Genomic DNA, 15,170 nt, shown 5'->3' on the forward strand with positions numbered 1-15,170 from the left:
CCGTCTACAAAAAAAGATGGATTAAATATTTAAAAAACAGTATAATGCTGACCAGCACAATATAAATTAAAAATCAATAACAAAAATAACTCAACAACCCATATACATTTTGGAAATTTGACTTATAAATAAATTATGAGTCAAAGATAAAATCATGATGGAAATAGGAAAATATGTTGAACTCAGCAACACAGAACAGTGTGAACAACACGACCTTTCAAAACACACTCAAGAAGACATAGTTAACATGATAGCTTTAATTAATAATAACTACTATATAACTATCATGAAACAAATGAATCAATAGGTTAAAATCTACCCACAAAACATTTCAGAACAAACAAAACCCTTAAGCCTCAGAGAGGTTTTTAGGAAAGTTTCAACAAATTTCAAGTATCGGCTGATTCCAATCTTAAATATACTGTTTTAGAAAATATAAAATATATAAAGTTCCACAAGCAACTTTACCAATTTATATTTTTTACCTGTAGACTCTTATTACCAAAATAAAACAAGAACAAGAAAGAAAAATTACAAGTCAATCTTACTTAAATACATAGATGCAAAAATTCTAAATATATCAACAAACCAAAATCAACCATATATTTTATTTTAAAGTATCTAACCAAGTAGATCCTATACCCCAAATTAGTTCTTTTTATAAAATGTATCAAAGTAATATACCACCATGGTATATTTTAAAAAATCATATGATTATCCACATAATTGCAGAAAAAGCAAATGATAAAATTTAGCATGTATTTATAAGGTGGATATATAAACAAAGTATACATAGAAACAGCTTTCTTGGCATGGTGAGGGGATATTTTAAAAAATAGTATAATTGATGATATATTAGAAGTTCAGAAGGCTTGATATCATCACCTCTATTCAAAGTTGAAGTATGGAGAAACCTCAAAGCACTCAAGCTAGACCTCCCATTTGATCATGCAATCCCATTACTGGGCATCTACCCAGAAGGAAAAAAGTCCTTTTATCATAAGGACACTTGTACTAGACTGTTTATTGCAGCTCAATTTACAATCGCCAAAATGTGGAAACAGACTAAATGCCCACCAACCCAGGAATGGATTAACAAGCTGCGGTTTATGTATAACATGGAATACTAGTCAGCTATTAAAAAAAATAGAGACTTTACATCCTTCGTATTAACCTGGATGGAAGTGGAAGACATTATTCTTAGTAAAGCATCACAAGAATGGAGAAGCATGAATCCTATGTACTCAATTTTGATATGAGGACAATTAATGACAATTAAGGTTATGGGGGGGGAAGCAGAAAGAGGGACGGAGGGAGGGGGGTGGAGCCTTGGTGTGTGTCACACTTTATGGGGGCAAGACATGATTGTAAGAGGGACTTTACCTAACAATTGCAATCAGTGTAACCTGGCTTATTGTATCCTCAATGAATCCCCAACAATAAAAAAAACAAACAAACAAAAACAAAAAAACAAAGTTGTGCTGAATGTCCTAGACCACGCAATAAGGAAGGAAGAATAACACATGAAGATTTAAACATAAGTGAAAGAAGTTGGGCACACTGGCTCAAGCCTGTAATCCTAGCACTCTGGGAGGCCCAAGGTGGGTGGAATGCTTGAGCCTAGGAATTTGAGGTTGCTGTGAGCTATGATGCCAAGGCACTCTAGCCTGTGCAACTCTAGTTTCTGTCTCACAAAAAGAAAGTAAAAGAAAGGAACAAAACTTTTGTTATTCATTGGCCGTGTAATTATCTCCATAAAAAAAGTTTAAGAAAATCTACAAACTATTAGTATTAACAAGGCATAAGATCTATATGTAAAATCAAATTGAAAATTTAATTACTAAAGTCATAATTGTAACAGGGACCTTACCTAACAAATGCAATCAGTGTAACCTGGTTTCTTGTACCCTTAATGAATCCCCAACAATAAAAAAGAGAACATATTAATAAGAGCAGCAAATCACAATAAAGTAGAAATTGCACTGGTATGCAAGACCCTATGGTAGAAATTAAAACTTCATTGGAAGCCATAAAAGATCTAACTCCAATTAAAATTCCAACTAAGATTTTTATCGAATTTGAAAGGCTGACTCTAATTTATATGGAATACCAAGGAGTCAAGAGTGGCAAATGTAATCATGAGAAAAATTAAGGAGAAATTATTTTATTAGATATAAAGAATTATGCAAATGATAAAACAATGTGGTAATAATGAAAGACCTGATGAATAATCCATTGGCTTAGCATAGAGGGCCCAAGACAGATCTACACATGTAGAGGACCTTGGTATAGAACATACAGCACTAAAAATCAATATAAAAAGTAATAGCTGAGTAGATACTATCAAATCTAGCATTTGCAGATGGACTCTAACTTTTTCGAATCAATAACTTTAAACCAATAAAACAGAACACAGAATCTCCATAACATCACATTCAAATGTTTGGGATACAACCCAAAATAATTCTACACTTAAAGACCAAGTAAAATGTGACTCATTCTCTGGAAAAAAAAACAAAAATCAAAGGAAACTAACTCTCTGGTGATTCAGATGTTGAAATTATCAGACAAACATTTTAAAGAAGCTATTATAACTACCCTTGACATAAAAGAAACTATGTTGATAATGAATGAAAATATAAAAAAACTTCATAGAGACATAGAAGCTATTATAAACTAAAATAAACAAAACCAAAAGGGGTTGCACCTGTGGCTCAAAGGAGTAGGGCGCCGGCCCCATATACTGGAGGTGGCAGGTTCAAACCCATCCCCAGCCAAAAACTGCAAAAAAAAAAAAAAAATGGACATTCTAGAACTAAAAAGTACAGTGTATTACTTTCCTGTAGTTGTTATGACAATTATCACTAACTGACTAGCTAAAAGAAAAGAAATTTATTCTTTCACTTCTGGAGGCCAGAAGTCTTGATATTGAAGTATTGGCAAGCCCACATTCCCTCTGGAGATCTTGAAAAGAGTACCTTTACTATCTCTGCCAGCTTTGGGTAATGTTGGTATTTCCTGACTGTGTTTCACTCCTAATCCAATTGCCTCCTCCTATTCTGTCTGGCAAATCTCCTCTGTGTGTTTCTTACAAAGAGGCTTGTCCTTAAGGCCCACCCAGACAATCCTGGATGATTAAGATCCTTAACTTGTATCTGAAATGACTGTGTTGGTGTTTTGGTGTTTTTTTGTTTGTTTTTTTCAAAATAAGGCAATAGTCACAGATTCCAGGCATTTGACGTAGATATCTTCTGGGGGGCCACTTTTCAGCCTAACACATACAAATCGATTATACTGGGTGAATCTATAGCAGAATGGAGAGTTAGCACCCTTGAAGATAGACTGATAAAAATTATGCAGCATAAAGAAAAGATAGAAAAAAGAATGAAAACCATGGACAGAGCCTCAGGAAGAGGAACAATATCAAAAGAGCTTCTATGTGTGTAACTGGAGTTGTTAAAGGAAAAGAGAGAGAGAAAATGGAGGAAAAAATCTTTTGGACAAATAATGACCAAAATTTTCCCAAAGTTTGTGAAAGACATCAGATTAAAGGAACTTGGAAAATCCCTACAGGACTAATAAACCTAGGCAAGATTTTTATAGTTTTTATGAAGTTTTACAATTTTATTTCTCAGTAAATTATGTGAGTATTGACTGAGAAGGGATAGGAGGAAACTTTCTGCATTGATGCTAGCCTTCTAATCTTGATAAAAGTTTGGATTACAGAAGGGTGTGCATTTATCAAAACTCAGAAAATGTAGACTTAGGATTTATACCTTTGATTGTGTATAAATTTTACCTGAAAAGAAAAAAATATAAACCATATTGGATTATAGTTTACACATGCATACTACATGTGTAATATTAAAAAATCAGAAAATGTTCTGATGCATGAATTTTAATTTTAAATGCATGAAAAACAGAAAGAATTGATGGATGGTAAATAGATATTTGATAGAGCAAGTACAGTAAATGTTAACAATAAAATCCAGGTGGTATACATACAGGGGTTTACTGCAAATTTTGTTTAGAACTTTCCTCTACTTTTGGAACTTTTCACATTCATACTGGAGGAGAAATCAATAGGAAAAGAAAAGACTAATTAATACATGGCTCTGAGTCATATAGGAAAAATTAAAAATTAAATAAAATTTTTATCTCATGTAATACATTAGAATAAATTCTAGGTTAAAAAACTAAATATGAAAAGCAAAACTGTAAGATGTATAGAATAAATACAAAAAATAGAATAATTTTATTAAATAAAGTAGGAATATGTGTCTTAAGATACAGTGTTATATACCCTAAAAAAAGGTATTGATTTGCTTGGTTACACTAACATAAAACTTCTGCATGACTGGAAAAACTCCCACCATGTAAAGAGAAAAAAACCAGGTTACAGCCTGGGAAAAGGTCTTTATAACTCAAGTAAATTACAAATATATAGTATTCAGAAATAACAGGAGCACCCATAAATTGACAGGAATAAGGTAAACATGCCAACTTTTTTTTTTTGTGCTTTTTTTTGGCCGGGGCTGGGTTTGAACCTGCCACCTCCGGCATATGGGACCGGTGCCCTACTCCTTGAGCCACAGGCGCCACCCAAACATGCCAACTTTTTTTAAAAGGACAAAAGATTTGAAACATAATGCATAGAAGAAGAAAACCAAATAGCCAATAAATATAAAAAACACAAAACTGCTTAATAACATCATTAATCACACAAATGCAAAGTAACACAAAGACGAAATGCTGGTTTATACCATTAGATTATTAAAAGTAAGTCCTAATGCACCAAGTTTCAAAGATGTAGTATAGTAAAATCTTTTGCACTGTTGGGAGGGAGTATAAATTTTCCCCACCACTTTGAGAACACTTGGGCACTATTTAGTAAGGGTGAGCATTTGCCTAACAGGCATGGCCTGCTGGATACTCATGGGTGCCTCCCAATTTCTCCTGCACTATACAATTCAGATGCTTTCACCACAGCCAAATCCATGGCAACTTAGGAAGTTCTACCCCTGACACTGACCAGCTAGGACAAGAGGTCTTTGGCTCTTCCTCTCCCTTCCTACTTGGAGAGTGAGAGGTGGGGGAGCAAGGACAGGTGTGGAATCTGGCATGTTCAACAGCTACTGCAGGGGCTGATGCAGCAATCCGAACATGCAAGGTGATTTTACTCCCCTGAAATTAAGTTTGTCCATAAGAAAGAGCAGAAAAATGAGAGACAGCAGATCCATTTCTTCTTTCAGTCCTCCTCCAATGGACTTTTATTGGGAACATTTTTCCTTACAGCCTGTCCAAAGGCACCCCATGTAGCCGAGTGGGTACCCTGCCCACCCACTTGCTTCTCAGCCTGCCTGCCTCTCACTTCCTGCTCTCCTCAGCCTCACTGCCTTCCTAATAAAGCATTAGACAACTGCCTTCCTAGTAAAGCATTAGCACTTAAGCCTTGCCTCAGCTTCTGGTGTTTTAGGGTGCAGTCCCTAACCTTTTTAGGCACCAGGAACCAACTTCATGGAAGACAACTTTTCCACTGAAGTGAGGGTGAGATTAGATTCTCAAAGGGCGGGCACAGCCTAGATCCCTCACCTGTGCAGTTTACAGTAAGGCTTACACTCCTATAAGCATCTGATGCTGGTGCTGATCTGACAGCTGAGACAGTGATGGGAGCAATGGGGAGCGGCTATTAAATCCAGATGAAGCTTCGCCTGCTGCCCCCACTCACCTCCTGCCGTGTGGCCCAGTTCCTAACAGGCAGGTACTAGTCTGCAGCCCAGGAGTGGGGATCACAGTTTTAGGGTATCTAGGAGAACCCAGCAATTCAACTTGTAGATGTTCCTCCTAGAGGAATTCCTGCATATGTGCACGGGTAAGTGTTTAAGAAATACTTAATGTCACACCGTTCGTAATAGCACAAAAGCAGAAATAACCTAACTGTCGCGGGAGAATGGATAAATAAACTGTGGCTCATTCAATCAATTTTACATACAACAGGTGAAAACAATCTAATGTATCAAAATAGATAAATGTCAAGAACATAATATTGATTAAAAATTAAGTTATGAAAGATTATGTATGTCATAGTATAAAATTTTAAAATACACAAAACAACATGTCCCAGATATAGCCGATACATGGGAATAATATCCAGTCACATGTCACTTAACACTGGGGATGGACTCTGAGAAATGCACAGTGAGGCAAATTTTTGTCATCATGCGAACACGGTGCAGTGTACTTACAGAAACCTAAATGGTATAACTCATTGCAAATCATCACTACAAACCTGCACATCCTGTTAGTGTCCTGAGGACTGTAACACAGTGATGAGTATTTGTGTATCTAAACATGAAAATGGTAAAAAAAAAAAAAAAAAAGTAAAAGAACGCCTTGTAAACCTATGAGAGCATTACGTTATGTGCCCTCTACTGTTGACCAAAATGTTACTTGGTGCATGACAGTACTCCTATTTCAAGAAAGGAGTAGAAAGGACTTACCCCTGGGAAAAGAGAAAGAAAAGAAAATTGTTTTTTATTAATTTGCGTCTTTAACAATTGTTCTAAAAACAGAAAGACGTAAGGCAAATGTGACAAATATGATTTATCTGTTTAATTTTTCCATTGTGTACATTGTTATCTGTTATATTAGTTCATAAGGTTTTCTGTTATCTATTATATTAGTTCATAAAGGTTTCTAGTCGTAGCATCTTTTAAAATTAAAATGTAAGTGGCTCAAGCCCTCACCCTAGGTAGAGAATGTCCAGAAATCTTTTCCATTTTAGGGGATTTACAATCGGATAAATCAGTTCCTGTGCTGTGAGCCTCTTTCCTTCTCCCCTCACGCTTAGCTCTGGGCATCCGCTAGTCTTGACTATCTGGACCACAGGTCTCCAGGCCTCCCTCAATATGCTGCTTTCGCCAACACGCCAGCACAGCAGAGGAAGGTTTGGGGGAGGCAGCATTGTCCCTCAACTCCCCATATCATTACAAACACAGAGCTCCTGTTTATGGTAGATTTGTGCTGATAATTGAGAATAATGGAGGATTACAGCTCAGTGACATACTTAAATAAAGTATATTCTAAAAGTTCCTTTAGCCATTTCCACCTCACCTTAGGCCTACATCGTTTCCACCTGGAGTTTTTTCTTACACACACACACACAGGTGTACACACACAAACACACACATACACACTTTCCCTACTCTGCCAGTCTCCTATTTCCAAAATCCTGTTACTATTTTCTGCAGAATAGTTTTGTTCTTCACCCTGGCCTTAAACCAAGTTTAAGCCTACCTTTGTAAATCCAAACTATGAATGCTTTGCTAAACAAAGGGACTTCTTTCCAAAGCCTCTACAGGTTAGCTGCACAAAACAAAAGGGAAAACTTTGAAATTATAGGTTTTTCTTTAACATGACCAAATTTTATGCAAGAAAGCATCTCCCTACAAGTCTTTCTGAAAACAGAAGGAAAATAGTATGAAAATTCACTCTCCAGGTAAATTTGTAAGAGCAGAGAGTCTCCTCCAGTCCTCCCATCCACAATTTACCCAACCCTGCTCCATGCACAAATATGTACAAATGTTAAAAGTCCTGAAATCTGGGTTCATTCAGCATAAGGGCGAATAACTCCATATACTTTAGTCAATACTGTAGATATGTGTGTGTAATGACCCCCTATTACAATGACTGTGTATAATGTGTGCTTTAAATGTGTATAGCCGTCTACAGATTACATGGAATTTTTACATAAAATAACCTGCAGAGAAATACATAGCATACCACAAATTATTTTTCATAAAACTGAAGCTATATTCTAGTTCTGTTCTTTGTTTGTTTTTTGAGACAGAGTCGCACTTTGTTACCCTTGGTAGAGTGCCCTGGCATCACAGCTCACAGCAACCTCAAACTCTTGGGCTTAAGTGATTCTCTTGCTTCAGCCTCCCAAGTAGCTGGGACTACAGGTGTCCACCACAATGCCCAGGTATTTTTACAGATGGTGTTTCACTCTTCCTCAGCCTGGTCTCGAACTCCTGTGGTCAAGCAATCCACCTGCCTAAACCTCCCAAAGTGCTGAGATTACAGGTGTGAGCCACTGCACCCTGCCCTATAATCTGGTTCTCTTGACTCTTAACACTGTGACCCTACACTCTACCATAGTGACTCAAATCCTACTTCGTCAAGAAAAGATTAGTGTCAGGGTACGATAGAAAGGATAAAGCAAGAATTCTACCACTGAACCACCAATGGGGTGGGGCCTTAGTGTGTGCCACACCTTCTGGGGGCAAGACATGATTGCAAGAGGGACTTTACCTAACAAATGCAATCAGTGTAACCTGGCTTATTGTACCCTCAATGAATCCCCAACAATAAAAAAAAGAAAAGAAAGAAAAGAAAAAAGAAAGGATAAAGCAAAAAGAAATACAAAAGGTTTCAGAAATAGTTCATTTCAGAATTAAGTTCTGATGGATAAATGGGTGTCTAGAATAGGGCCTAAAACGTAGTAGTAGGTAGTCAAGAATTATCCACTGAGTGAATAAATAAATGAGTAAAACATGTCAATCCTTAGCACCTGAAATCACAACGCAATTCTCCAGAACAACTTAAGGACATCAAATGGCCAAAATGATGCTACTCAGGACAGGAAGATTCCCTTATAGGGACAGACATATGTATATCCATATATTTCCCAATAGCCATCACTCTCTACCTTCCCATGGAATTGTACGTAAAGCCACATTAGAAAGTGTCTAATCTTTCTCAGATTATAAGATGAGAAATCATACCCTTAAGAACTCTACCTGAGGAAGACACTGAGATTCTGATGAGATTGTTTTACAAATTTCGATTTACTCTATAGAGCACCTTTTGTGTAATCTGTAGTGAAACCAGACTTCCTTAAAAGAAAGACTCTGTCTGATGTCCTTCAACCTGATGCTGAACACAGGAGGTAAAGCCACACCCTTGATTGTGACTCACAGGAGGGAGAAAAATCTGCTCAGAGAATAGCACGCGTCAAGGAATAGACCCTTGAGTTCAGGGACTCCTGGTGGCTGAGAAAACAACAGTTTTTTCTTTGGCAGAATTTGTTTCAAAATGTGTAAGAGAAGAGAGGAGATTCAAAGAAAAAGAGTGATGATCGCATACTACATTTTGATACAAGTATTGGAATTGAAGCACACTGGAGAATTTAGAACATCGACCAAAATATAAGCAATCTTTCTCTAGCAAAAATGCCAGAATGTAATTAAACCACTAGCAAAGCACATACAGGAGAGGAGGGAATCTGCGTTTTCATCCAACCACAGCATCCCGGGATGGGCTCCTGATCTATACCCACCAGGAGCTCCTAGAAAGCTGTCACATATTGAAGTTGTGTAATCATAGTGAAATAAATACCTGCTAAAGGACACAAACATCTTGTGATAAATTAACAAGAATACCAAAAGAAACAAAATTTTATGAGCTCAAAGCAACTTCGAATTAATAAATTGAACATTTGAATCAGTAAATATTGAAGGTTTTGAGTCAGTAACTATTGAAGATACAATGTAAAGATCAACAATTTTAAAATAGCCTCTACCAAAAGGGATGGTGTTTTTCCTGCAGGTGGCTTTGAAAAGTAAAGTGTAGCTTTCCTGGAAATTATGGGAGCTGACTGGCTTGGCCTGGCAGCTTGGAGGTCCCACGGGGCTATGGGACCACTAGGCTCTCTCTCAAGCCAACTGTGGCGCTGGGAAAAACTGGAGGTCTGTTTTCTTTTCTTTTTACCAAGGTAATCAGTATTGCACAAACTAGATTATGGCAATATTGAAAGACATTTAAAATAAAGGAATAAAAATCACCTGAAATTCCCCTATCTTAATATTAATAGAATGACTTTTTATTTTATTAATTTCTTGCCCTTAATGTGCACATGTGTGATTTTTTAAATTATAAATTTAGCATACATCTAATGGTATTGTGCTGTTTTTCTTTTGTTATATTGTAAATTTTGTACATGGGTTACACAGTTTTCATAATTGTTATATTTCTAGATAGGTATGCATAATTTCCCATTGAAGTGTTAATCCTAATTAATTTAACCATTTCTCTGCTGCTGTGCAGCAGTTTGGTTCTTTCCAAATCTGTTCATTCATTCAGAAAGCATCAGTTCATTCATTCAGGAAGGGATTTTTTTTTTTTTTTTATGTGACCAACACAGAGCTGAACACGAGAGACATAAAGATAAGCGGGAAATGATCCCTGCCCCTGAGAAGTTTGGGTTGAAGGAGATGTGCTCACTAATGGAACTGAAACACAGTGCTAAAGGCACAGTAAAAAGGCCCAAAGTCAGAGGTGTGGGCAGTTTCTCAGAGTCTCGATTAGCATATCTGAAAGTGCTTAAGTAGGGATATAAATGGGTGTTATGAGAAAACAAGGCCGGAGGCAAGTTGTTTCGGGGAGAAAAAGAATGAAACAAAATTAAATATATCATCTTAAAAGTCTGTGTTCCTAAAAATCCAATGTGTGCCACGAGTCCCCAGGAAGAGATACTGACTGCACTTCTCTCACTTTTATCTGATCTCAGGATCTATTGCAGGAAAACTACCAGACAGAGGATCTATCAGGCCGACTCTCAGAAAAACTGCTCTGGTATACCATACTTGGCTCCTTACAAAAGATTTGAGAAACACAAAAATCAAGAGATGTAAAATCCTCACAGACAGAAGCAAATGAAACCCTCCCAACAACAGTGATACGCAGAGCAAGTTGAAATTCAGATGGGTAAAACAGAAAGAACGCTGTCAAATGTGTTCCTTGGAAGTCAAATAATGGACCACAATACAGTCTGTCTCAAAAGTTTTCTAGTGACCTACATACAAGCAGGTGTCCAGCCTGACGGAACTAATGAAACTGATCATTCTGTCCAGGGTTTGAGTTTGCCAGTTTCATTCGCAGCATTATCTTCAAGAATTTTACAAATTAAGTGAGTATCAAATTCACCTTAGTATTGAATTGATTTGCTCCTAATGTTTTCTAAATGTTTAAATTGCTTGTCGTATCCTACAACCATGGTGGATTCTAGGTGCTGAAATGTGCCGCCCCCAAAAGATATATCTAGAAGTCTTAACCCCTGATGCCTGTAGATCATTGTAGATGTAATCAAGTTAAGTTGAGTTCATTAGGTTAAGTCCTTAATCCAAAGACTGGTATAAGAAGAGAAAAATTTGGACACAGACACACAGGGAAGACAGTCGTGTGAAGATGGAAGCAGAGTTTTGAGTGATGTTGCCACAAGCCAAGGAATGCCTGGGGCTACCAGAAGCTGGGAGAAGTGAGAAAGGATCCTTCCCTGCAGGCTTTCAGAGCATGAAGAGCATGGCGCTGCCAACATGATGACTTCAGACTTCTAGCCTCCACAACTTTGAGAGAATAAATTTCTTACCCTGGCTTGGGGAGTAGAAGCAAAATAAAGAGGACTGAGTCAGGATGAGCAGTTTGGGAGGTTTTGCTATTCAAAGTGTGGTCAGAAGACCAGCAGCAGCAGCCCCTGACAGCTTGATAAAATGCAAGCTCTTGTATCACACCCCAGATTCATAGACGTGGGGCTTGTATTTGCACAAGATCCCCTGCTGACTGGTATGCACGCTAGGTCTGAGGAGCACGGCTCTTGGGCGATGGAATCAGGCCCTAAGCTCTTGGCGGTGAGCTATGTTGAGCATAAAAACTTTCCCTTCTGATTTTTCTTTAATACCTGTGCAAGGCTTAACTTCTTTCCTTTTGGAATATAGGCAAACAAAGCTGAGACGATAGCGGTGAGATCTGCGGAATGTGGGCTTAGAATTTTCTGTTACTGTATGGCCATGATCTGTAAGCATTCTCAGAAGCTTCTAATTGAGATTTTTCTTTTTTCTCTTTTTGAAGCTAAGCAGAATAAGTCACAACCCCACCTCTTCTTTGGGGTGGCTGTGACGATACGCTACCCACTGCATGGCCCTTCAAGGATGGACGTGTTCCATTCGCTGGGAGTGCAGTCTGCAGCCTTCAACTGTCAACCAGCCCTTTCAGGGATCACCCTCATCTGCAGAGAACCACCTCACCCGAGGTCATGCCCTTCCAAGGCCACCTGGCATCCTGCGATTGAAGTAGACCCAGCCATTTCAGCCCTGGAAAGACCAATGCATGACATCTCGGATGGGCCATCTCTGGTCCAGAGCTCCCAATGGCACTGGCCTCAGCTGCTGTCCTGCATCCCAGCTCTTCTTCCTCTGTCTGATCTGCTTCCTTCCTTTCCCTGCCACAGGCATTGATCCTAAAGGCACTTCCTAATGCTCTCAGAATCCTAAACTCTGTCTCAGTCTGCTTTCGGGAGATACCTGAGATATACCATGAAAAATATAAGGTTGCCAGACCTAGGGTAGAAATGGAACACAAATCTCACCCTGGGCACCAAGAAACCTAAGTCAAGTCCCAAATGAGCCACAGAGAGGCAGAGTGGTCTTGAACAAGCCTCTTACTGTCTTTGAACCTGAAATGCCTGTAAGAAGAAAACTGCTTCCCCATCAATCTCACAGAGCTTAATGATGTGATAATATGTGTCGTGGGAAGGCACTCTACAGAGTGCAAGACTTCAGATGATTTATTATTAGTAGAGTTTAGAGTTTGTTTTGTTTTTCTTTGCCTATTGCTTAAACCCATACTTCCTGGCATTAAATCATTCAGATCACTCTTGAAAAATATTTCTCTGGGCTATTTTCACATTTGGCTGAGAATATAAGTCTCAAAGGTTCATAAAAAGATGTCAAAAATAAAAAATTCAAAAGAAATGTCAAAATTGTCTGCAATTTTTTTTTTTAATTTCTGGCTGAGTATGGTGGCTAACACTTATAATCCTAGCATTTGGGGAGGTTGAGGCAGGAGGATTGCTTGAGACCAGGAGTTTGAGACCAGCCTGAGCAAGAGCGGGACCTGTCTCTACAAAAAATAGAAAAATTAGCTGGGCTTGGTAGCGGACACCCATAATCCCAGCTACTCAGAAGGCTGAGTCAGGAAGATTTCTCTCTCTCTTTCTCTCTGAGAAAAATAGTCTCAAATCTATATAACAGTTCACTTACTGGTAAATTGCAATAAAAGAAAAATTAAGAAATATTATAAGGGGCGACGCCTGTGGCTCAGTCAGTAGGGCGCCAGCCCCATATGCCGAGGGTGGCGGGTTCAAACCCAGCCCCGGCCAAACTGCAACAACAACAAAAAAAATAGCTGGGCGTTGTGGCGGGCGCCTGTAGTCCCAGCTGCTCGGGAGGCTGAGGCAAGAGAATCGCGTAAGCCCAAGAGTTAGAGGTTGCTGTGAGCCGTGTGACGCCACGGAACTCTACCCGAGGGCGGTACAGTGAGACTCTGTCTCTACAAAAAAAAAAAAAAAAATTATAAGGGCCTCTATACCTTTGGCAACCTTCAGAGACTTTGAGCTTTTCACATCTAATTTACTAAAAATAATGTTATTAATTAAAAATTGCAAATAAAATTTCAGTTACTCCCTAGATTCATGAAAAGTACTCCTTTGCAAAAATACTTACAATTTACTAAGGGAAATGTTCTTTTATTTAGCCTTTTTCTAGAATGGATGAAGACAAAGCATGTCCTGTTTAAAAACTCACTATTGGCTCAGAGTCTGTGGCTCAAGCGGCTAAAGCGCCAGCCACATACACCTGAGCTGGCAGGTTCGAATCCAGCACAGGCCCGCCAAACAACAATGATGGCTACAACCAAAACATAGCAGGATGTTGTGGTGGGCGCCTGTAGTCCCAGCTACTTGGGAGGTGGAGGCAGGAGAATCACTTGAGCCCAGGAGTTGGAGATTGCTGTGAGCTGTGATGCCATGGCACTCTATCCAGGGTGACAGCTTGAGGCTCTGTCTCAAAAATAAAATAAAATAAAATAAAATTTAAAGGTTGTCATAAAGGACAAACAAGTGAAATATTTTATACATTACAGTGGTTGCAATAAAGATTGGGATGAACGGGTTTCCAAGCAGCAGAGTACTCAAATATGTGGACACCAATCTGCAGAAACAGCCAGAACTTCAAAGACCAGATTAGGAAGTATGCAGAAGGGATGAGAGGGGCTTTCCCAGGAAAGAAGACCTGGTCTACAACAAAAAAATGTGGAAGTGAAAACAAAAAAGAACAAGCAGAAAACACCTGGAAATGGAGACGGTGGCAGTACCAGTGAACGTCCGCAGAAGAAAAGGGCCCAGGTAGATCCTACAGTTGAAAATGAAGAAACATTCATAAACAGAGTTGAAGTTAAAGATTCCTGAAGAGCTAAAACCATGGGATGTTGTTGATGACTGGGACTTCATTACCAGACAAAAAACAGTTCTTTTATCTTCCTGCTAAGAAAAATGTGGAGGATTATGCAAATTATAAAAAATCTCATGGAAACACAGTTAATAAGGAGTATGCTGTTAATGAAGTTGTGGCAGTGATAAAAGAATACTTCAATGTAATGTTGGGCACTCAGCTTCTCTACAAATTTGAGAGACCGCAGTTGGCTGAAATTCTTGCAGGTCACCCTGACGTACCCATGTCCCAAGTCTGTGGAGCACCACATCTACTGAGATTATTTGTATGAATTGGAGCAATGTTGGCCTATACACCTTTGGATGAGAAGAGCCTTGATTTATTACTGAACTATCTTCATAATTTCCTAAAGTACCTGGCAAGGAATTCTGCAACTTTATTTAGGGCCAGCTATCACGAAGTGGCTCCTGCTGAGTACCAGGAAAGCTGCGTGAGAGATGCTTTCACTCATATGTGTTTGGATCTCTGTAAGCACATTTTTGTTCTTAGTCTTTCTCTTGTCCAAAAGATGTACTTTGAAAATATTAGTGTATACCAGAATTGATGTTTGTTTTCTGTTTGTTTTTAAACAGAGAAAATAAAAGGGGTTATAGCTCCTTTTTTCTTTCTTACTTTTTTTTTTTTCATTTCAAAGTTGCTACCAGTGTGTTCAGTGATGGACAACAGAGAGACATGCTGTAGAGGGTTTTACTGCCTAGGTGACCAAGCTGCTTTTGAATGCTGGTGGTTCTAGTCCCTTGACACTAGGCACTTTTATAATACGTGTTAATGCTATATGACAAAATGATCTGGCTCCTACTGCCAAAGGTTCAAGTCAGTGTATAC

The 15,170-nt window shown here is 38.5% G+C and overlaps 1 pseudogene; it reads left to right on the plus strand.

The window, feature by feature from the left end:
* Positions 1–13,945: 13,945 nt before the first annotated feature.
* Positions 13,946–14,889, plus strand: LOC128566503 (mortality factor 4-like protein 1; annotated as a pseudogene).
* The last annotated feature ends 281 nt before the right edge of the window (positions 14,890–15,170 follow it).

This window comes from Nycticebus coucang, chromosome 15 (genome assembly GCF_027406575.1).
Source record: "Nycticebus coucang isolate mNycCou1 chromosome 15, mNycCou1.pri, whole genome shotgun sequence".
Taxonomy (NCBI): Eukaryota; Metazoa; Chordata; class Mammalia; order Primates; family Lorisidae; genus Nycticebus; species Nycticebus coucang.